The sequence below is a fragment of the Cupressus sempervirens genome, chromosome 10, assembly GCF_028749045.1.
Source record: "Cupressus sempervirens isolate cs-2001-9-10 chromosome 10, ASM2874904v1, whole genome shotgun sequence".
Classification (NCBI taxonomy): Eukaryota; Viridiplantae; Streptophyta; class Pinopsida; order Cupressales; family Cupressaceae; genus Cupressus; species Cupressus sempervirens.
The window spans coordinates 626,916,280-626,941,318 of NC_143127.1; positions in this window are offsets into that span (position 1 = coordinate 626,916,280).

The window sequence follows — 25,039 nt, forward strand, 5'->3', positions numbered from 1 at the left end:
TGTGATGTTGCTAACTAACCTTGGGAGTTCAACAAATTCTTGAAGTGCTTGTGAGTCTAAGCTAGGGAATTAGGTAGAGTAGTACTTGTTAGTTTTATATCTCCTTTCAAAGTGTCAATGTGGCACTACACTTCTTGTGTGAGAAAAGTTGTATCACACAACTTGGTGTATAGAGAGAAAATATTCTCTAAGACTTTCTTTACACCCTCAATCTTGGTTGCTAACTCAACTTGGTGTAGTGCAATGGCACTAGATATCTATTCATTCATCTTGGTTTGGAATTTCTTCTCAGACCATTCCAATAATTTTACATTGGTATCTAGTTCTTCAAAATTAATTTTCTCTACAATATTTACCAACTACTCAATGATTGGCTTGGCTTCATTAGCTGTAGGGAGGCTAAATGCATCAAGAAATATGTGCTTGATGTCATTAAGTTCTTTTTTCTGCCTGTGCTCCTTTCTAAGTAGTTCATGGTGTTTCTTTCTTGCCAAAGCATCCTCAAATATGCTCATCTGCTCTATTGTGATTGTTGTAAGATCATACTTTGATAACTCAATCACCTCTTCTAAGTTTATTTCACCAGAGGATGTCACATTATCAACCTTAGATGTGTTAGGACTTGGCCTTGATGCTTGCAATGGTGTAGCTTTAGTACTTGGCCTGTGAAGTGCTTAACTGGGAGTAGGTGTAGTAGTGTCAGGTAATGTAACCAATGTCTATATTACTACTATAGTCCTATCCTTCTCATTCTCTTTGATCTCTTCTCCACCTTGTATTTATGGTATAGGTGCACGACTGGCTTCCAGGTCTATTTGAAATGGTGTCCTTTATTATTCAATTATTATAACTGTAAGTACCTTGGTGTTGATATGTGAAGGCATGGTGCCCTTCATGTGGTATACTACCATATGCATGGTAGTTTGCACCTTTATAGATTGAGATGGGGTGCTTGATAATTCTCGAGTTTTCTCCCCTACAGATGCCAATTCTACCTTCTTAATCTCACCCACACTCACCAATACATGATGACTACATAATTGTGCCTTGATGGTGGAATCAGTTAGTACCTTCTACATATCCTCCTCTATGAGGGGATTTATGTTTTGAATCATGGTGTCAAACACATCCTTAACCTTTACTATATCTACCTGAGGACTAACACTCAGCATTTGTACTACTGGTACATTCTAGTATTTTTATTGTTCTTCTTCAACTATTGCCTTAGTAATGCCTTCCCCATGTACTTACATCACTGATTCATCGATTGTTCCTTCAACTACCTCTTCCTCTACTTTGTCTTCACCTACTTCCTTAGGTTCTTGTTCAATAACATTTTGTGTTGTCATCCCATAGATTACCTTCCATGTCTGAATGCTTTGATGGACAACAACTTCAATCTTGTTCTATAAAATGTTAAAAACTTGGTACTTTGGAGAAAATCTTTCCTTGTACTTATTAATAGCTTTTTTCATCTCATATTTGTCCAAATTTGGCATCATTCTTGCAAGTGTAGTCTCTCTAATATTTCTCTCTATTGTGAGATTATATTTCCACCTTTGCTCAACTCTATCATATAGGCTCTTTGGTAGAGATTTGGCAATCTCAATTGGAGTTTTCTTAAAAATTTCCATCATGGCATATATAGACTCTTCTACTTTATCCATATCTAACTTCCCAAGTTTATCAAACTCAACATCTATAAATCCACTTAACTCAACATTATTCTTAATATTTTCACACAAGTTGTCCAAATTAGAAGAGGGACTATGACCTACCACTTTGAATTGGTTGTTATCATTTGACTCTATCCTCTCCTCATCTTATTCAGCTAGGGCAATATACTTCCTTCTTTGCTTCTACTTAGGTTCATCTTCTTGTGTAGTTGTACTAGCTCTCTTTCCTTTAGGCTTCTGAACCTTCTGAGTCTTCTTGGTAGTAGCTTTTGTGCTATCCCTAGTAACAAAACCTATATTCTTTTGTTTCACAACTCTTTTAGGTTTGCTTGTTTTTTACTTCCTTTCTTTTCTCTTCTTTTCTTCAGTGGCAATGAGTGATTCATTGGCTTATTCTCCCTTGATACCTTCATCAATTTGTGCTTCTTAATCTCCTTGGTCCTCACCTTGACTCTATGTGAGAGCAATTGGTGCTTGTGTAGGTTCATCTTCTTCAACATCATTATATTCTTCTTCTTCATCTCCTTCTGCCCCTTCACCAAATTATTCTTTTAGTTTCTTCACAAGCTTATTCTTTTTCCTCACCATAGAAGTTATCTTTAAATCCATTTTTATCTTAGACTTTACTACATCATAGTTTCCATAAGTAATAGCATCCCTATCTACTTCTTCTACTAGTAAAGCAGTGATGCTTGCAGATGCCTCATCAACATTAATCTCATATGGAAATGGTCTGAGCCATCTCACTCTTGGAATAATAGCTTGTACATATGTGAAATCAATATCAACTAGAAAAAAAAATCATTAAAATGCTTCTCTACCAATGATACTGGAATCCTTTGTCTTTGTTTCATTAACTTCTTAAAGTCTTCAAAGTAGCTAGTCATCACAAACTCAAAATTATCTCCGAGTTGTTCTATAAATTCACCAATCTACACTACAACTAATTTGTTAGTATTTCAACCTACTTTCCCAAATATGGGAAAAGTGTTCTACACATAGAAAAATATACAAATAAGTATTGAACCAAATTTGCATTGTGCACTTTTTGTTTTCCTTATGGTACCCAAGTTTTCAGATAACTGTTGGAGTTGTAACTCGGCAAGGTCATAATAATGGTCTTTCTTTACTATCTTGTAACACAAATCCACAACCATACATGGTACACTATTTAACCTATTAGATTGAAAGAACTTACGTGCAATAATTCTCACTACAAATGCAATTAGGGCATCAAAACTTGTGTCTATGCTCATTCCTCTATTGCTCCATAGTGCCCCTATATTCTTTTCAATTGCCTCTTTTGCATTAATCCTCATTGTCTTAGGTTTGTTAAGGGTTGTATACCCTATAACTCTATGAATGATCCTCTTTGTGCTTTTTATAGGACCATCCTCCAACCATATAGAATTTTCATGAATTCTACTAACAACTATTTTAATCCATTTTGTTTTGAACATGTTTGAAAAATCTAGGGCATGGGTTAACCCTTTTTTCTCTACAACCTTGTATTCTTCTTTCAATACACCATTCTCACACAATTTTCCATAAACATCTCTTATCCTCATTTCTCCAATGCTTCCAACCCTACAAGTATAGCAACATCTTACATCTTGTATCATCAAAACTTGTGGTGGTATGATTGATAATGCACCAAACAAGTCTCCTTTATATTCAATATCAAAAATTGCTAGCAAATATGGTTGTTTTATCTCGTTAGTTATCAATTGAACATTCAAAACTTCCTTTCCTTCCTTAACCACAATAGAAAAAGAGCTAAATGCCATTAAAACTAACTAGGGTTTGCAAAAATTTAAATAGTGTAGCTCAACACATGATAAATACTTTCTCAAATCTAATGAACAGTGTCGAAAAAATGGCTAAATTCAATCTGTAAATGCTTGGAACAATCTCTCCCATTTTCCTTAAGCTCTTCATGCTCTCTTCAATCTTGAATAATTTAAAATAAGTCAAAATTTGACCATATAGCCCTTAAAACCTCAAATAAATGCTTAATGCTTACACATTTGTAATCTTGGCTGTTATAAAAATTCTAACTCACTCAAGTTCCATGTAATTCCTTCTACGCTCAACAACCACAATGAGCTCAACCAACACTATCACCTTTGATAGCTTAGCAAGAGCTAACTTTCACTCAGTAACCATAGAGAAAATTTTCATGCTTGACAATAAGATGAAAACTCATAGATTCCTTCTAAGTTCTAAGCAATACTTTAGATCTTTCTCCATGCATATATGATCATTTCATAACTGACTTCTTGGAACTAATATATAATTGCACTTTGAAATATTAGTCCAACACATACCTCTAAATTTCGTAGTTGGGGATGGTGTGATCACCTGATCCATTGGATGAAGTGGTCCCATCTAAGCTTGATGTACTACAATCTTCCTTTTTCTTCCATGTTTTGTTCATCTACACTTTGACTTCTTCAACATCAACCTTTCCTTTTCCTTTATTAAATTCAATACTAGGTTCCTTTGACCTTGTTGGAAAATTTGTCTTATGTGACTAGTCTTCAAACAACTAAAACATGTGGTTTGACTCAACCATCTTTTGTAGTCACTTCTGAAATGTGTTCTAATGAAATTTTCATCAACATTTCCATAATCTTGACAATATTGACAACTATACCTTATATTGTAATCCCAATTATAAGATCTTCTAGTATGGTTTACCTTAGCTTGTGTGTTTGATGACTAGTTAGGCTTTGATTTGCACTCATATGCTCTATGTCCATAATTTTAACAGTTGTAGCAATAACCTTCAAATATATATGTGATCTATTGTCTTGGTCTTACATTCATGTGCCTGATCTCCTTGCTTGTTGCACTTGTGGTAGTGACCCATGAACTTCTACTTATGATTCTATTTTGTAGTGTTGTTCCTGCAAACATTTGTTGTGTGACCTATCTTACCACAATTATGACAAGTAGGTTTGGAGTTCTTATCATTGTTTCCCCTTTGTTCACCACTTTTAGATGATTCTCCTTCTTCAGTACCAGTGTAACCCAATCCAGTAGTATCACTATTGGATCTAGGGGATCTCATCAATTTTTCAAAATACTTGATGGCTTTGCTGGGTCTATTGAAACTTTCAAAAATTTCTTTTTCTCTTTCTAGATCATTTCTTAGTTGGTCATTCTACAACTTCAATGTTGTGATTTCGATATCTTTTCCATTCAATTCATGATTTTCAATCATTGTTTCATTCAATACTTCTAGTTGCATGTGAGCAATCCTATTCACCTTTGATGTCTTCTCTTCCAATTTTTTGGTTAGTATCATTTTGTCATCTTGAATCATGACTTTTTCTTCTTTAGCCTTCTTTTTCTACTCTGTCACCTCACATAGCAATACTAATTAGACTTCTTGTTCTATCTTAAGATTTTTGACCTCTTCAGCTAGGGCTCCATTCTTTTCCATCATATCTACAACTACTATATCAAATTCACTTTTTTTCCATCTATAAATAATTCAGTAGTGTCAATCTCTTGGTAATGTGTGTCATTCTCTTCAATAGCTATCTCTTTCCTTCTTTTCAATGATCATTTTGAATCATCTCTTGCTTCATTTAGCTAATGTAGGGAAAGATGAATTTCAATCTTTTGGTTCTCAATAGTCTTTCCCAACTTGTAGACTTTCATCTTCAAGATCTTTCCTCAAAGTTGTAAAGCTTTCATTTTCAAAGAATTAATGCCCAGATACCAATTGTTGGAAGTATAATAGGGAAAGTAAACTCTAAGAGGGGGGTGAATCAGTCCTTCAAAACTTTAACCATAAATTCATTCACCACACATCCATCTCAAAATTTGCATGTAAATTAAAATAGCTAGATAAACATATTCATCCATAGCATGAAAGAAAATATCATTCATCACATGTATGCAACAAGATATTTGGTTACCCAGAAACCCTCTAATGAGAAGGTAAAACTAAGATGGGGATGATACCCACAAATTTCCATTACTACAGTAATAAAGTGTATCCAATGAAGGGATCATGAAACATGATCTACCTTGTGAAAGTTCTTCCCTATTAAAGGCTTCAATATTGTTAGATCTTACCCTATTAAAGGATTTCAACACCCTATTAGAAGTATGTCTGGTAAAAGGGCTTTAACTTACAATGAAGTAAGAACCATGTTAAAGGATTTATGATGACCTATTAAGACTACTCTATTTAAGAGATTTAACTGATTCACCTACTAGAATGTGTCAACAATGATCCTACGGTTAGCACTCTCTTTCTAGTTAATAGATCACCTTTTTACTGATGTGTACTTGATCCTCATTGATTAGATGTATCTCTACTTTCTTCTAATTCCTTTCCTCTATTCTCCTCTAACTGATTTTGCAATGTGTCTCAATTCACAACTCCTTAGTCACCATGAATGCTCTATTTGTGCATGCAAAATTCTCTCTTTTCTCCTTCCACACTCATAAAAATTTAGGGTTTTCTATCCTTAAGAATACTTAGGTGACTAAGGGTTAGGTATAAATCAATGATTGTGATTCGCCCATATTCTCACTTAATCCTTCCCTTTTTCTAATTGGTTGCATGTATAGCATAAGAATCCTAAATAAAGATTAATCCTTATCATCTATAATTGTAGAACAATCCTTAATTCGACTCAAAAATGGTTTACATGGAATTTTGTGCCATTATATAAACAACTATGTCAAAACTATAGTACTTGACACTTGAAGTCCTTGATGCTCAGCATCAATTACAACTTCAATGATGTAACTCGACCTTTAAATGACTCGGCATCCACTGATCACTTGGCATCTAAATGACTCAACACTTACTATCCAATTGGTACTTAAGTGACTTGGCACTAACTAGTTACTCATCACATATTGTATATCTCTCACTCAACATATACTATCTGGTAACTTATGCTTAGCATACATTACTTGTTCGACATGAACTAAGTAAATGATTTAAGTATATTGTCACTTATATGTCAAAACCAATTTGAGATTAAGATCATATTCAATTCTATCAATGCATATCTTTTACAACCAATTACATGATCCATATGCATATTCAGTTCCAAGTGCATATAGAAATAATGGGCCATATCCATTAGTTTTATTACCAACGGTTGAAGCTATTGATTTAGTTGATTGAGAACAAGACCTAGCACCAATTTCATAAAGGTTGTTAGGATTTTCATAAAGATGGATTTCATCTCATACAATTGTTTATATACCTTCTCTACTCAAATTTGATTAGATTTTGATCTGTCTAAAGCTTGACCTCAAGAGATATTTTTGAAGGAAATAATGTTATTTAGATATGACTGGTCTACAATGAAGGTTTTTTTTTTTTTAAGATTTCATTTTTTAACATAGAATTTAGTTCTACCTTTCCCTTGCACATATCTTAATTCATTTTCCTCAAATTATTTCAAATGTGTTCTTAATGAAAGTATCATTATTTACCTTACTAATAAATAAAAATTATACTAATTCAAATACTTCTCCTCCATTTCCTTTTTCTCCTAAACCTCAAATTAAATTTCTTCTCTTTTTGCTTTAGACTTTGGTGATCCTATTCCTAATAATCCCCACAAGACTAGTTGGTTGTTCATATTTCTCATTCATCATCTTACTGGCCACTACACCTCCTTTCTCTTTGACTCATGGATCACTAGTATTCTCTAAGTTCTTGCACTCTACTTATCAATATACTTGATTATATTTATGGATATCCATAGACAATTGTAGTACCTATAAAGAAGATTTTTTTCAAAAACTCATTCATGAAGATATTGATGCTAGGTAAATAAAGCCCCAAGACCATATTCTAAATTGAATGTTTTATAAATTACTTTAACTGACAACTAGATGATAGTGACTTGCCTTCTACTATTGGTGCTTTAGCTCTTGCTACTTATCAAATTTATTTCTCTTTTTGGATATGATGATTAAGGTTCTCTCTTTCTACATCAATGCCTAGCTTTAATCACCTTTTTAAGTGATATGTTTTTATTTTTTAAAAGCATTTTTAATATTAATGCCTATTTCATTAGAAAAAACACATGCATATACAATAAAAGGTCAACTGGAAATAACTACAGAATGAAAGTATGTAGAAGATCTAAAAAACAATATAGTAGACAATATCATACCATGTTTGAATTTGATGGAAATCAATATGCTATTTCAAATATTATCTTAAGGTTATGATTCACCTAAAATTTGATTTTTTGTGAAGTTTGTATCATATTAACATTAGATCATGCTTGATTCAAAGCTTTTCTAATAATAAGCACATCATGATTATATGAAGAATCATGATTATATGAAGAATCTATGTCAAGTGAGTAATTAATGTTGTCATGACTCTAACTCTTATAATTATAATTGTGAAGCTTCTTAAATTGAATTTTGTTTGAGACTCTTTCAATTGAACAATAGTTGAATACTTAGAATTATATCATATTTGTAGTGATGCTAGAAGTAGAGAGATGGATGAGAAGTATGGGAGAGTATTTGCATTATCTTCTAAGCATTTATGGATAAACACAAGAAATTGTGTAAATATTTTAATTTTTATAGTATCTTATTGCTTGGTTCTCATTTCAACAATGAAAGGATTGTGGCATACTATGCTTATTTTGTAGGGTAGTTCTTATGTTTGAGGCTTTAAATGTTGCTTCTCTTTTCCATTATTAATACATTCTTTGAATAACTTAGCTATGGTTTCAATTCAAGTACTTAGCTTAGATCAAAAGAAGCACCTTTTACTTGGAGCATAAGATACTCTATTCAATTTTACTTCTTAGCTTGCTTTCTAATAAGGTTGGCTTAGAGTGTCATGTCTTGTTTTCTTCTCACCCTGTCTTATCATTTTATGGCAATTCTTGTTCAAGATTTTCATTTTAGAGTGAGAAGTATCCTTTGTGCTATGAAATAATCCCTTGCACTCTCCAATCAAAGTAGTGTTGATCCATAGCTTAGATTCTTTTTTGATACATAGCATACATAGGCATCATACCTTCTTCTTCACTACCCTAAATGTTCACTTTGAGGTTGATGAATAGTTTTGGAAAAAGAGAGCTTGGGATCAAATACAACTACTTTGAGGTTGTTGAATAGTTTTGGAAAAATAGAGCTTGGGATCAAATAAAACTACTTTAAGAGCAAGCCAAAAAACCAATCTTTCTAATAGACAATACTCTCTAAGGTTCATCTTCTTGATAGAAATTTAGAAAGAAACAAACATAAATTTTCAAAAATCATTATACACAAGATACTCTCTCTCTCTCTCTCTCTCTCTCTCTCTCTCTCTCTCTCTCTCTCTCTCTCTCTCTCTCTCTCTCTCTCACACACACACACACACACACACACACACATTTTTTTCAACACATTTAAAGGAATTTATGGATCCTATTTTATAGGGAACAACTCTCCAAATATGAGTTGTTTTGACAACTCTTACTATAGTCCAAATTATAATTATTTTCAATTATAGGATTTTTTGGATTTTATTTTATAGGTTAGAAATTAGGTTAGGGCTTGCTAGAACTAGTTCCACTAGGTGCAAAAAACTGATCTATTAGTTTGGAGACCTCCTACAAACCAAAAATGAACTATTCCATCTAGAAAATTTGACCCTCAATCTTCCCTTGCTGATTACTTGCTCAAACAATGCACTCTAAGGATAAATACAGAGTCATATTTAGTTTAGGGCATCAAGTTTGAAGTGGCTAATGGGATTTTCCTATCTTGAGCCTTTAATTCTCAAAATTAATCCTACCTACTTTCATTTTACTTAAGGGCATCAATTTACAAAGGTGAAATTGCAAGTTATGGCTATTTCTTGGCTTCAAACCCTTGACATGAGGGTTTCAAACCCACAGTTAGGAAATTTTCTTTAACTACCTTGAAACTCAATCAAATTCAACCAAATCAATTGAAAATTAAAGGTAACATAGGCATCCAACTTCATGTTTGCATCATCTATCTGTACCAATCCATACAGAGCTGTACAAAACAAATTTGCTCCAGAGAATAGGTTTTCCCTTCATAAAATATTGATTCTTTTGTACAACTTGATGATCACTTATGAAATAGACACAATGAGTCTTAAATAACTTCATCCAATTGGTTCAACCCAACTTTTGATGATTATGAATGTTGGGAGGCCAAAAATACATTTTTGACAACTTTTTCAAAATTGCATTTTTGCATGTTTGCAATTTCTTGTCAAATATGACAACTTTTTGCATTTTTTATCCCAATGAACACCAACTAATCCCAAACCTTTAGGAATGGTAGGAAATGCATGTCTAAGGTGAAACAAACATGTATTCCATTATTGAACACTAAAACACTCAAAAACCAAGAATGAGGTGGTTTAGTGATAAAGTTTGGAAATTAGTGAAATAAAACATATTTAAGAATTTAAATCTTCAATTAGAATTAAGAATGAAGTGATACAAAGGGGGATATTAACAAAATCATTTTAAGTGAACAACTTTTTGTTGATTATAATATAGGCAAATTTGAGCGAGGTGACCAAATATTTCTTTCAAAACCATGTGTGCAGGCATAGACATTAAGTACAACATGTCCAATATTTTTGTAAATATAAACATTAATTAGACCAAATTTTTATTTCAAAACCATATGTGCAAATATAAACATTAAGTAAAACATGTCCAATGTTTTTGCAAATATACACATTAATTACACCAAATTTATCTTTCAAAACTATATGTGCAGATATAAACATTAAGTACAACATTTTCAATAATTTTAGAGATATATTTTCCTACAAAGAAAGACCAAACCTAGCAATATGAACCTACAAGAAAATAACGAGACAATTGCTAGATTATGGTCTCAGTTATGAAGAAAATTTGATAAATGTAATTGTCCTTGCAAAAAGTGTAAGGGCTTAAAGAATCAAAGAATTCTAATAGCAACAGCCCAGATTCATTGTAGACAACATGGTCATGTTGAAGGGGGCCATGATTTTCATCGAATGGTGAATGTGGATTTTTAGCTAGAGGAACATGGAGGTTTGAATATCCAAGATTAGGATAATACTCCCATGGAAGAAGATGATAATGTGGCAGAGGACATGATTGAAGAAGATGGTATTGGTACAACTGATGAAGTTGCTCATGATGATGGTACTAGCATATATGATAATGATGATGAAGTTGCTCTTGATATACCTATACTTGAGAAGGAATACAATCCCTTATATCAAGGCTCCCAAATAACTCTTCTATCTTCTATAGTGTTTTTGGTGAACTTGTAGGTTATGAATGGTTTATCCAATGTAGCAATGTCATGTATGCTAAGGTATGCCATTTTTTTCATCTTCAATGTTAGCATACCATTACTATTCATTATATTAATAATTCATATTTGTTTTTGTAGGTTGATAGGTGAGTTTTTATTACCACCATCAAAAATTCTACCTCATTTTTATTGAGAATTATCTACCATTATGAATCAAATTGGAACGAAGTATCAGACAATACATGCATGTCCCAGTGATCACATTCTATATCATAAATAACATGAATTTGAAATAGAATGCCCTGATTGTCATATTAGTAGATATTCATTAGATTAAATAACAAAAAAGTTTCCTTACAAGGTTCTTCATTACATTCTCATTATTCCACATTTATTTAGATGCACTAACTTGGCACAATTTATGGATTACTATGCACACAATAGAAGTTAAGATGACATTATGTGAATTCCTATGAATGGTTCTACATTTAAAGAGATAGAAAAAACATGGCCACACTTAAAAGAAGAAGCTCATAATCTCAAGCTTGCATTGGCAGCAAAAGGTGTCAATCTATTTGGAGATATGAGATCTATTTACTCAATGTTGCCTATTTTTATTATTAACAATAACATTCCTCCTTGGTTGTCTATAAAGAGGGAGAACATAATGTTGTTAATGATTGTACCAGGTATTTTTTATTTAATAGTTATCTAAATTAATTTATAAATATTGCATCAAAATGGTTATAATAATTATGTAATATTTATGTTCATTGAATTACTAGGTACCAAGTTAAAGATATGAATGTGTATATTGAGCCCCTTATTGATGAGATGTTGAAGTTATGGGCTTGGATACATGATGCTCTTGGGCTAACTCATTTTTGTGGTATGTTATATTGTTAAGGTCACATATTTTTGGTTTGTTATAGTGCTTACACATTGTTATTGTATTTTTAAGTTGTGCATGCTAATTGTACATGATCCAAGTGTACATGATCTTTTAGGTCTTCAGAAAAAAGAAAAATTTGTATATCCAATTTGTGGTTTGAAGATGAAATCTCATCATTCAAGAAGTTTAGAAAAGTAGGTGTTCAGTTAGTTTAGGAACTTTCTCAACAATAATCATAAGTATCAAATTAATAAAAAAACATCTTTTTAATAGAAAAGAAGAGACAAAATCAAGGCCATGAAGAATGACACATCATCTCTAGAAGTTGGAATACAATCAACTAAATCACTAAGGTAATGTCTAGTTTGTGGTTTGAATTTTGAAATTTATATTTTGAATTTGTCTTTTATTTAGTAATGATGTAATTGGTGCTCATGAAGATTGTCAAGGCATTAATGACCAACTTCCTACAGAAATAAAAATTTATCCTACTCAATTTAGTAGGTTACCATACTACAAGGATCTCTTAATCATGCATTTTTTTGATGCTATGCATATTTGAAAGAATGTAATAGAGACACTGGAAAATATTGGATGGAAGGCATAATAGAGAAAAAATTGCCAAAATTTGTAATGACATTCATGAATCCAATCATGCACTGAAAAATTCATTGAATCAAATAGCAATAGAGACTACATAAATACAAGTACCTTTCCTTGGTTATTAATGGAGTAGCAAAGTGATGTATTAAAAAAATTCATACAAAATATAAAATTTCCCACATGATTTTCTAGAAATATAAGTAGTCTTGTATCAAAGAAAAGTAATTTTGGGTCAAGGTTGAAAACACATGATTGGCATACCTTTTTCAAGGTAAATCATTTTCTCTATTTACAATATATTTGTAAAATTGTATGTAATACGTATTGTATTATTTCATAATACATTGAAAATATCATTTTTTAATGATTGCAATACATCCTACCTCTATCCCTCCCACACCAGTTTGACAACAGTATTAAACAAGTTATATATATATATATATATATATATATATATATATATATATATATATATATATGATCTTGGAAAATACATAAGGTTAGAAGTGTTGTTTCTTAGATTTTTTGTACATATATTATATCTATGACTTGCTTTACTTTTTATGTAATATATTGTATATTTTTATCTAAAATCGCATTCATATGCTCTTGCATGTTGAATCTCTTTTAGATGGTTATCATCTAAAGAATTTGATTAAAAAAATATAAATTATTGGAAGCAAAAAATTCATAGCTTATGTGTGAAATACAAAAGTGTCTACCTTCAACTTTTTTCAATGTTCAAGAACACTATCTCATACATCAAGTTGAGGAGATTGAATTGTGTGGACCTATACAAACTTCGTCAATGTGGATGGTTGAGAGACACTTTAAATTTATGAAGGGCTTAGTTCAATAAAGAGCACATCATGAGGGTTCTATGATAGAGGGATATATGGTATACCAAACCATGATGTACATTAGTGAATATCTTCCCAAGTTTGCATTAAAGATCCATGTAGATCACATTTGGGATCCAAACTCCATTAATAGATTTCAAAGAGAGTACTTGATGGGGAAAGATAGATTGAGGAAAGTGAGAGATAATTATAAGATGTTATTGTAGTTAATTAATTCTTATCCATCATCAATATAAGTTGCTTCTAACTAGTATCGTTGGTCATGAGTGGGATGCACTAAATTTGTATATTGCCAACAATCTTGATTGGATGATGGTATTGATTCAATAGTCTCAAAAAAATGGTTGCTCATTACCATGAGATGATATTGCATCATTGGTTAAAGAAGCTCATCATAATAGAGATCTCAATATTATGCCAATGGTACTTGATCTAGCATATGGCCTAAGAGATAGAAAGGTATGTAGAAGATTATTAATCATGACCCATTAGTTTAATATCAACTCATAGATCGATGTAAATAATCTTGACATATTTTAATAATTGCAGACCAAACACCACAAATGTATGTACTACCATAGCCATAAATTTTGCATTAAAAAGTTAGATGAAACAAAAAAAAACTTGTGATTCTAAGATAACTAAAGTCTTCAAGGTCACCAATATTTTATTTAGAAATGATATACATCCTCAACAATCTAAAAATTGGTATTATGACATTTTGGATTATATACTTTAGTGTGACTTTAATTCATTCAAATTAGTTCTCTCTATTGTCAAATGGTATGGGCTATGACTTAATCAAAATAATCTTGATAGGATTGTTATTGATCATAATAGTAAATTTACAATGATGAATACAAGGTCATTTGAGCCAATTGGAAATGAACCTTATGTTCTTTCAAGACAATGCAAGAAAATGTTTTACTTTGGTGTTCCACATAAATCTAGTTGGTCATTCATTGTTAGACATGATCCAAGAGGAAGGCTAGTAAAGTATAATGTGATGGAAGAAGAAGATACTAAAGAATCAAAAAATGAAGTAAATGATGATCATGAATTATTGTTACACAATGATGAAGAAGAAGAAGAAGATGATGATTTTGGTGATGCTAACAATGATGGTGATCATGATCATGATCATGATCATGCTGATGAAGATAGTAATGATCAACGCAATGATGGTCATGATAATGATGATGATGGTGATGAAGATGGTGGTGGTGGTGACAATAATCAAAGTGACAAGTACGATGATGGTGATGATGATGATGATTACATGGATGAAGATGATGATCAATAAAATGTATGTTGATGTATGATCAATGTCAAGTATGATAGGGTCGTGATTTATTTATAGAAATTTGTTTGAGTTGTATGTTTTTATAATACAATCTACTATTTTATTATTATTTTTTTTGGTAAGTCTATTACTTTCATTTTTCTATTGATTGCTAAGAATTACTAATTTGATTCATAGGGTGACATGGATACACCATAACGCACAAATAGGGATGTACCAACTAACACACCTTCTTTAGTGAAGGTAAATCTTAATTAGTGTAATTATAAAAATTATATAGAAATGAAGGTCATATTATTATGTTCTTTTCTTTATGGATTTGGAGTTATTTTGATAGAATTTTACTGATATTGATGTCACAACTTGATATGTATTGATAGGGAAAAGCGAAAATGAGAGTAGATCAAATATGATCTAAAACATAGTCATCATTTATACATGAGATCTCATGTAGTGTTGACCTTGTATTCACGGTCCATAAACTCATAACAAAATATAGTGATGAAATTCTTAACCTTGTCCTTAAGAGAAACATAACCGAGGAGACAAAGGTACTAAAAGAAGAATTGATACTTATAGTCAATTTTTTGAAGGTACATAGTAATTATTCTAAAGAATTAATAAAATTTCAATAGATGTTTATATTTTATATTATCTTATGGATCATTGACCTAAAATATTATGTTTTCTTCTTACAGGATTTTTTGACACCTGCGAGAGCATGTGGTCAATATGGTGAAGGTAGTAGTGCACAACCTTCATGTAAGTAGCACTTTCTCTTTACAATATTATTTCACTTAACTTTGATCTTTATCCATTGAAAATCAAAACAAATAATGTTACAAGTTTCTTTGCTAAAAATGTGGCTTGCTCCTTTGGACATCCTTGAAAATCATGGTTTGATTTATGCTCCAAAGTCCATAAAACAACTCCTATGAGAAGAAAGAACACAATAGTTGTACACCATATTCTTGCATCAAATTTATGCACTGCTATAGTTATACAAAGATAACCCTAGTATGATATGTAAATTAACTCTAGTGCACAAAAAAATCCAATGTGAGAATTATATCTTTCCAACCATAGAAACCAATCACAGTTGCAACTGTCATCATTCCATATATATCATCTATATATGCAACCACAATAAGAAATTATCCATTTCTCCCATGGAAACCGATCATTCCATACTGATATGATGAGAGAGTTGAATATTTTGCTCCAAATGAAAGAATTGGTAAATGAAGCTCACTGGCTACATGTAAAACAATATGAGCAATAACATAAGATTGTGGCCCTACTAGTTCAACATTGTTTGTTCTCATCAACATTATAACACTTAATTTTGATTTTCAAATTCTTCTAGCTAGTATCCCATTTCATCTTTATCCATTGGAAATTTCTTTGCTAACAATGTATTCTTCAACTCATTATGAAGTGTGGATGCCTTCTTTGGTCATTTCTCCAATATTGCCGACTGCATTGTTGACAATAAGGAGCTTGCATACATCTTCAGTTATGCCAAGTACAACTAGTAAAACTTTGTTTTTCTATATTTTGTAATGTGCTAATCATTCATTGTTTTTTTTGTTGGGTGGATTTTATACTCATGGACCTATTTTGTGCACTAATAGATATACCATCATTTGATACAACAACATAGACAAGTACTACTGAAGTTGACCCATTTCCTAGAGTAGCCTATGTGATTAATACTGGTTCATTTGTGGGGACATTATTTGATGGGGACACAACCCAAGAACAGAATGGACACAACAGAAAAGGGGAAAATTATATTAACTGAGAAAATAAGCTAGTACAAACAGTATAGGAAAATAAACTTCAAAGCATGCCCTAAGGGCTTACAATAGCATAAATCTGAGATAATTTCTCCTTTCAGTACCTCCTCTCAAACTCCACTCCAAACTGCCTTTTACAATGCCAAAAATCTCCTTAAATAGACCCCGAAGGGTTAAGGACTAGGAGTACATTCTAGAAAGTGCTAGTAGGCTTCCACCGACCAAATCGAAGGTTCTGGAAGCTGCGGTAGAAGTTGGCACAAATCTAGAAGAATCTAGAAATGGTAACCGAACTTCCAGGAGGCATAACTTTTGAACCGTAGCTCTGATTGACGAACCGTTTACATTTCCAGAAAGCTCTCAAAGCACTCTATAGCCCTATGGAAAAGCTTTGCTCATCCCCCATTTTTGGCCCTTTTTGAGGTCATTTAATGCCCCTAACCTGACTTTGAAGCATTCTTAGGAGGTCTCCAAAACCCGAAAAACTGTAATAACTTCCAAACCATGGGGCCTTTTGACCTGATTCTTTTTTTGGAATGCTCTAAATCACAATTACATTCATCTGGCCAATTCACACCTTCTAAGTCACCAAAATGATGGCCAAATTGCATGCTCCTATTTTTTCAAGATTTTCTAGCACACTGATAGTTGAACTGTGAGAGTTGGAACCTTTATTTGACCCAAATGGGTATCCAAAAATGTAAAGACATGAAATAGAAACTAAGTCTAAGTACATTTTTTTGGGTGACACGGGATTGCCCTTATACCTCTGGATGCTCCTACATCATTATTGGTGGACAAAAAAACTATGTTTCTGTTAAAATTACCAAAGCTTCCAAGTGCTTTAAAATTGTTATTATTTATAGTGAAATTTTTGTTTACTTATACATAACTCATTTTGGAATGATAATTCCATGATGTTTTTGTAGGAAATGATGTTTTCTATGATCATCTTTTTGAAATGACATTGAAGCTATTTGGATCCACCATACATAAAAGATAAGTAGTTTCATATCATTACTACAATATTTTTATTTTCTTACATTTATTGTACTATATAAAAGTTATTGATCTAACAAATTTTTATTTTTTTTTAAAGGTGAAATGAATGGGGTCCTAAAAAGGAATCAACTCATTACATATTTTGAGGACCTTTTTGGAAAAAAAATATTTTTGACAGTGTCCTACTATTCAAAAGAGAATCGAAACATATAAATAATGTGAGGGACCAATATAGAAGAGGTCTAAAGGATAAACCAAAGTATGAGCATCCTCCTATGATTCCACCAATGGAGTGGAATGAAATAATAGAAGATGCAAAAGAGAAAAGGCTACGTGGTAAAGGAAATGAACCAAAAAATAGCAAAAGAAGGTATGTCATGACAGTATTAAGTAGAACATAATCATGCATTAATTAGTAATCTTTGTAAATATATAATCTAACATATTTCAAACTGTTCAGACTGCAAGACACATCAAAAGTTATAGAACTGAGACTACAAAAGGGTGGCCAACACAAACTTGGCTCTGATGACTATATGAATCTTCTCTTGACTTGTAAGTAGCAGCAATAGAATTTTATATTATTTTTTTTTATATAATGTTGTGAGAAATTGTGTTTAATCAAATGATACATGCAAAACTGATAATATTTTAAAAAAAATACAAGGCACAAAATTCAATGTAGAGCCCACAGATGAAGATTAGAAAAATTGCCTTAATGGAAGGCTATAAAGTCATGGCTATATGCCTACACCAAGAATCTAAAAGCCATGCCCAAGAATCTAGTGCACCAAATGAGACATAGGTAAATTGGTAAAATGAAAAGTAAATCAAATTGAATAATTTAGAAATTTCTTTTTTGGTTTTAGTTTCTAACATAAATTGACTACATAAAAATGTGCATAACATTTCACTATAGCCTTCAAATCCTATCACATAAATTGTGCATGATGAAGTCCATGATGTGCATCATAGTGGTGTAGGTATTAATTTTCTATTAAAAATTAATTATGCAATTATGAATACAATTTATCATCTTCAATTACAATTTGATGTGTAACCGTTTTTTGAATATTTTAGAGCATGTTGAACATCATGGTGAAGGAGTGGAGCATGTTCAAAGTATTCAGCATGTTGAGGTAGTAGCAAATCAAAATGTTATTATGCATGATGTGGCATTGTTAGGTAAGAAAAATGCATGTTATGTTCTATTGGTTAATGAAATACTTGTAACATTAAAAAAAAAAGGAGAGAGAGAGAGAGAGAGAGAGAGAGAGAGAGAGAGAGAGAGAGAGAGAGAGTATGCCAATTTAACCCATTTACTTTTTATTGCAATAGTGCCCCCTTTAGTGTAGCAGCCTCATGCTCCTCAAAATAGGAGGAGGCATCATAATTTAATATTACATGTGCCACAAGAGGAGGAGAATGAGAAAGATATTGATACTCCTATAAACCTTTTCCTTAAGAAAGCTAAGAAAAATGAAAAGAAGAAATGATTTTTAAAAATTATCTTTCATAAACTTTGTTTGGTAAACTTAGTTAGATAATGAAAGAACATTCTTTTAAGTAATTATCCATGAATGTTGCATATTAATATTGGTTTTTATGTCATGTTAATGAATATTTTTATGTGTTAATGAAGTCTTGATTAGTATTTCATATTAATGAATTATATATCATATTAATGAATGTTATGTGGTTGTATTGATTGATTGTTATAGTTCATAAATGGATAAATGAATGAATGAAGTATTTAATTAGATGATAATAGGGACTCTAGATTGATGTTAGGGGGAGGAGGGGTTAGTCTAGATGATCTTTCACCTTCTCATGGTTGGCCTCGTTAAGTAGAGAATATTAAAGTATTCTCGAAACCAAGTGAAGCTCAAACTAAGATACCTTCATTAATTGATCAATTTCATTCATTATATGTCTAGAATGATGGGACAATACTCTATGGTATAGGTATGAATCTTTGAAAATAATGAACTCTTTTTTATTTGAGTTATTCTTAATTTATAGCTTATTTTTTAGTTTCTTGCTAATGATGAATAATTTGAAGTAGTATATCTATTTGAATGCTGTTAACATAAATGTTAAAGCATGTAGCTTTCATTTTTTATTTCCATGTGCCTAAAGTTGGATGTAGCATCTTCAAGGGACTCCGGTTTAGTTTGTGGAAATCTAAACTATTCTACACCTATATCTCTTCCATTTGATAAGGTTGAATTGCCAATATTTTCTTAGAGGTGATACCTCTTTTTCGGTCTTCCATGATTAATCATATCTAAAAGGTTGCATATGCATTCATTATTCTGGTTTATTCTGTAACCAAAGTAGAAACCCCATATTTTGATGGTTGTAATTTTTCCTTCTTTTAATTGTTTTGGGTTTAATTTCCACTTTTTCATGCAAATTTTGAAAATGGTTAATGTTGTGGTTGCCAAGGTTGAAGGAGATGTTGATTCACCAATATCTGTATTGGAAGATGAGGTGAATATTTTGTCTTTTTTATTTTATTCTTCTTATTTTAGAAGAATTGATGTAGTTTTTGAATACTAGTCTTCTAATTCTATCATGTAAAATTAGGGCTCAAATGAGAATGGTGATGCAAAATTTCCCCAGCCTGAGGTAAGAGGTGTTGGTAGGAATCACGAGAGAAGAGGGAGTGCTAATGAGAATAATGGTGCAAAATATTGCAAGCTAGTGAATGGTGGTAGAGGTTGAAAGAAGGAAATGATGTCTAATGCAATAAGTTCCTAAATGTTATCTATTTATTAAAGTTTATAGTAGCATGTACATGATGCTTGATGAAGGCATATATGGTCTTGTAGAGAAACTAGGCAAGTAACTTGACACACCATTAATAAAATTCACTTCTCTAATAGCAAGTTGTCTTGTCTCCATGGAATTTACAAGATCATCTTCCTTTGTTGTCCAAGTTGTCTAAGTATAGTTATCACAAGATCATTTACAAGATCATTAAGATCATATTCTTCTTCTTCTTTTTTGTTTGGGTTTGTTATTTGATGATTTATTACTATTCTCATGTCTTACTATAGTCATTTTTTCTTGAAGATCTTAAACTATTCATAAGGGTCATAATTATCTAATATTGTTATACTGCTAATTCTATACTTAATACTTTAATCTCAAAAATGTAACTTGCAATATGTTTTGTTGTATTCTCTATACAAGATAAATTGATATAAAATTTCAATTAGATTATAGTGAGCATACAAATGGAACTTAGCTAATATTTTTCTTTAGTTTACTTGTAATAAATTGCTCTATTTTTTCATAGTATTGTTATTATCATAAATGTGCAGATAGTTCTAGCCAAAATGTAGAGTAGACAATAGAATCAACTTCTCTCTATATAATTATAAGAATAATATCTTGGCATTAATTCTATATGATATGATAGCCTATTCTAAATCCACCCCTTATAATTATAGACATCAAATTGGTTACATAGTGAAATGGTATGTCCCTTTGTTTACAAAATTTACAATAGACTAACTCATTAACAATTCATTGTATGGATGTGAAATAAGTTTATAGAACAAAGACTTATGTTACCTATTCTAATGATGATGATTCAATAAAATCATTTCATTGCCTAATTTTTTCTACATATTTGATATCTTTGAGTAAATCTACATCGTTGATTACTTGTGTTTCTTTGATCTTGATTTCGAACATCTGCTCCATCTGCATGTTGGTCTTTGACATCTCTAGGTTGTCATTTTGTGTAGATTTTAGGGCTCATTCTTGCATCACATAACACATATCCATCCATATCTCTCATTTAATAGTGTCCCCATTTTCATCTTGCCAAGATATAACTCTATGTTCTGTAACTAATTCTTCCATTAACCTGAAAGAAAACATAAATTCTTGTGAATATGTAGTATGATCCTTAATCAACCTTTTGACTTCTTGAATATCTTCATCTTCTTCAAGGGTATTCTTTTCTTTATCCAAGCTCTTATATATCTCATTGTGTCTTAGAGCAAGGGGTTTATAAGTACTATAAATATCTCAAACCTAACCTAATTTTTCAAGAAACTTCTTAAAATGATTTTTGATCATATTTTTAGAGACTTCTCTCCTAATCATCAAAAAATCTTTCAATTTTACATTCTTTTCTTGCAATTTCTTTAATTCAATTCTCAGAGCATCAATAGATGATTATATCATTGGTTGCACTTGAGGTTTCCTTGGCTTTAACATATTTTCATATAATGTCTTCCAATTATCCCTCCCAAATGTCACTTGCTTCACACTTGTTTGATTCAACAATGCCAAGTTCATTTGTATACCTACAACCTTGTTAGGGTCTGTCATCCCTACTTTTAGTGTCATCAAATGACAAAAAACTTGATCAACATCAATAATTTGTGGCCTTTTATGTGGGGGTTATAAGGCCCACAACAACATTGATTTTTCATCTTCCACAAATCTTTAACCAATTATGACATCTTTGACTCCCTATACATCAAGTTTCATATCATTTTTACCAGATTTAATTAAACTATCAAAAATTTATGATGCACTCAAATTCCAACCAAAAAGAACCATCACCTCTACTTCACTCAATAGTCACTTTTGTCTTTTCAAATTTATATGCTCAACTTCCCTTTTGATATCTTCCTTCAAATTTTTCATTAGTTCTTGTTCATTCTCAAGAGAGATATTTTAGATATTTTGTCTCAATAATTTGCCTTTGTGTTTATATAAACAACTATAAACTCCTTGGATTTGATAAAATAATCATCATTTACAAATTTTCTTGACTCCAAAAGTCTTTCATAATTCTTAGTATTTATCTTGTCAAGGATCTACACATCATGCTCCAAGGGCTAAAGTATTGGCTTATCTATAGTTCTTGAAATTGGAATAGGGGAATCTAGAATCTTCTAAATGTCTTCTTTAAATTATTTTCTAGTTCATTCCCATTGTTCTTCCAGTTCCCTATTTTGTTCCTGAATCTTTTTTAGTACTTATTCCCACTCCAAATTCTTGAAACCTTCCTTATATTCAATGCCTTGGTGAATATAATCACCTAATTTCTGTGATTTCCTAGAGGCGTGATGTATCCTTTTGGATCATAATTCCTCTAGGAATCTATTGTGTATATGTGATATTCATTCTAAAATTTCACTCCAATCTTTTCATATGACTTAGTTGCACAAATAATAAAGTCTCCAAAAGATAAAGTTGCTAGAAGGAAAGTCTTCGTTCTTTTTTACCTCTAAAATGTTGTTTTATAGATTCAAACATTTGCCTTACAATTTCTAGATATGCAATTCTATCAGGCACTAATGTTGGTAATCTGTATGGCCTTCCTTAAAACCCAAATACTCTAATACAAGTGAAGTAATCATATACATACTAGTCTCTCCAATTATATTTGATTTTCTCTCCCAACCCATTGTCCCTAGGTCTTAAAAATCTTTTAATATGTACAAAGGTTGGACAAAATGATCTTCAAATGTAAGGTAACAAGAAGCACTGAACCTATAATCCCATACTAGTGTCCACATTTGAACAGGCTTCATTTCCCCATTAGACTCCCTCAAATTCAATTTCAAACCCTCACCCCACAATCCTCTCATTTGCCAAAAATATAAAATCATATGCATAAGCAAGGAATAATTTTCAAAAGTAGGGTACTTAAGATCTTCAAAATTAACAAAAGAAGTATGAATGTTATCAACAACATACTCTATGTAGTCATAGGGTCTAGGCTCTAGCATTTGAATGTCTAATGCTAACACCATGGGCCCAATTTCCATCAAATCAGGTGCTTACATCCCTCCTACTTGTCCACATGATTGGTATGTCATGATTGGTATGTCTTCAAAAATTTGATGCTAAATGGAGGTCCATCTACTACAATTAGAGGCTCCTTTTCTATTTTTTCAACATCAATTTCTATTGCATATATTAAATATTTGACCTTTTATACTCTTTTTCCAATTTTGTGAATGAAAACCTTTTAGTTAGACCATCAGTGAGTCTAAAGGCTTCATTTAGAGATTCAATAGACATCTCCATGAATTTTTCTCCATCCTTGTCATATATGCATCTATCTTCAACATTGTATTTTCTTATAATGACCTTGAGTAACTCCACATTCACAAACACATTTGGCACTACCAATTTTCCTAAATTCATCTCACAAGAATGATAGATAGGTTCCTTGTGATTTCTCCTCATATAATGATATAAAAAGAGCTCATAACCCCTAGTCCTAGTCCATATATCTCCAATGCCACTGTACTTTTTTTCAATTTTTTTTGGGGATGCAAATTTTCTTCTTCTTGATTTAGGACATATAAAAGCCATCTATTCAATGAGGTCTTCATTCAATCTACCTAGTGGTACTTCATCATCTGCTTTATTCTTCTTATCAATTTTAGCCTTTTTTACTTTCTTGGCTTTCCTCTTCTTTGTAGAACCTAAACTCTCCATGACACCTTTTGAAACTTTCACTAAGTACAACTCTCTGAAAAAACTAAATACAAACAAAAATCTCATAATTTTCCTTTAAGAATTCGTGAGGTGAAACCAGTAATGATCATCTTTTATTACCAAATAGACTGCATTCATGCATTTACTTTCCACACAAATTGAAACATCGAGCCATTTTTTATTATTGTAGAAAATATCATGAAATAGCTATCAGAGGTCATTTCGTGCCCTTATTTTGGTGCTTGATGAAACATATTAAAAAAATTGATTGCTACAACTTTCAATGATATAAATATATGAATTTTTTATTGCTATAGCATATTCTCAAAAATAGAAAATTTCTTTTAACTTCATATCACTATACTAGAAACCCTTCATTTGTGATCTCCTATACACCTTCTCACTATTAGGTATGGTGATATGAAAACTTCATCCTTTGATATTGGCACTTGAGATGTTGTAATAACATATAGTGATATCTCACAGCTCATCGATGATCACTAAATCTCCATTACATAATATGCGATCAAAGATCACATTCAACTTATCGCCATAAGTTTCCCTTTAAATAATACAACTATCCATTGCTATAAGTTACAATGATCTCCATGTTTTATTACTAATTGCTTAGTGATAGATCATGATCATTATAACAAACAATGATATATGAAGACTTATTGCTCATCACTATATTGAAATTCAATATCCTTCACTCATCAATGAGATATATCTCTATACTAGAAACCCTTAATCTACAATCTCCAATACACCTTCTTGATATTAGGTATGGAAATATCAAAAATTTAGCCTTTGATATTGGCACTTTTAATGTCACTATAACATATAGTGATATCCTGCAGCTCATCGTTGGTCGCTATATCTCCATAACACAAAATATGATTAGTGATCACATTCAACTTATCACCACAACTCATAGTAATGCCCTTTTAATAATACAACCATCCATCACTATAAGTTATAGAAATCTCCAAGTTTAATTACTAATCACTATATCCTTTTTGTGCTCTCACCGCTCAGTGATTGATCATGATCGCTATAACATACAAAAATATATGAAGACTTATTGCTCATCACTATACTGAAAATCCATATCCCCCACTTGCTGATGAGATATA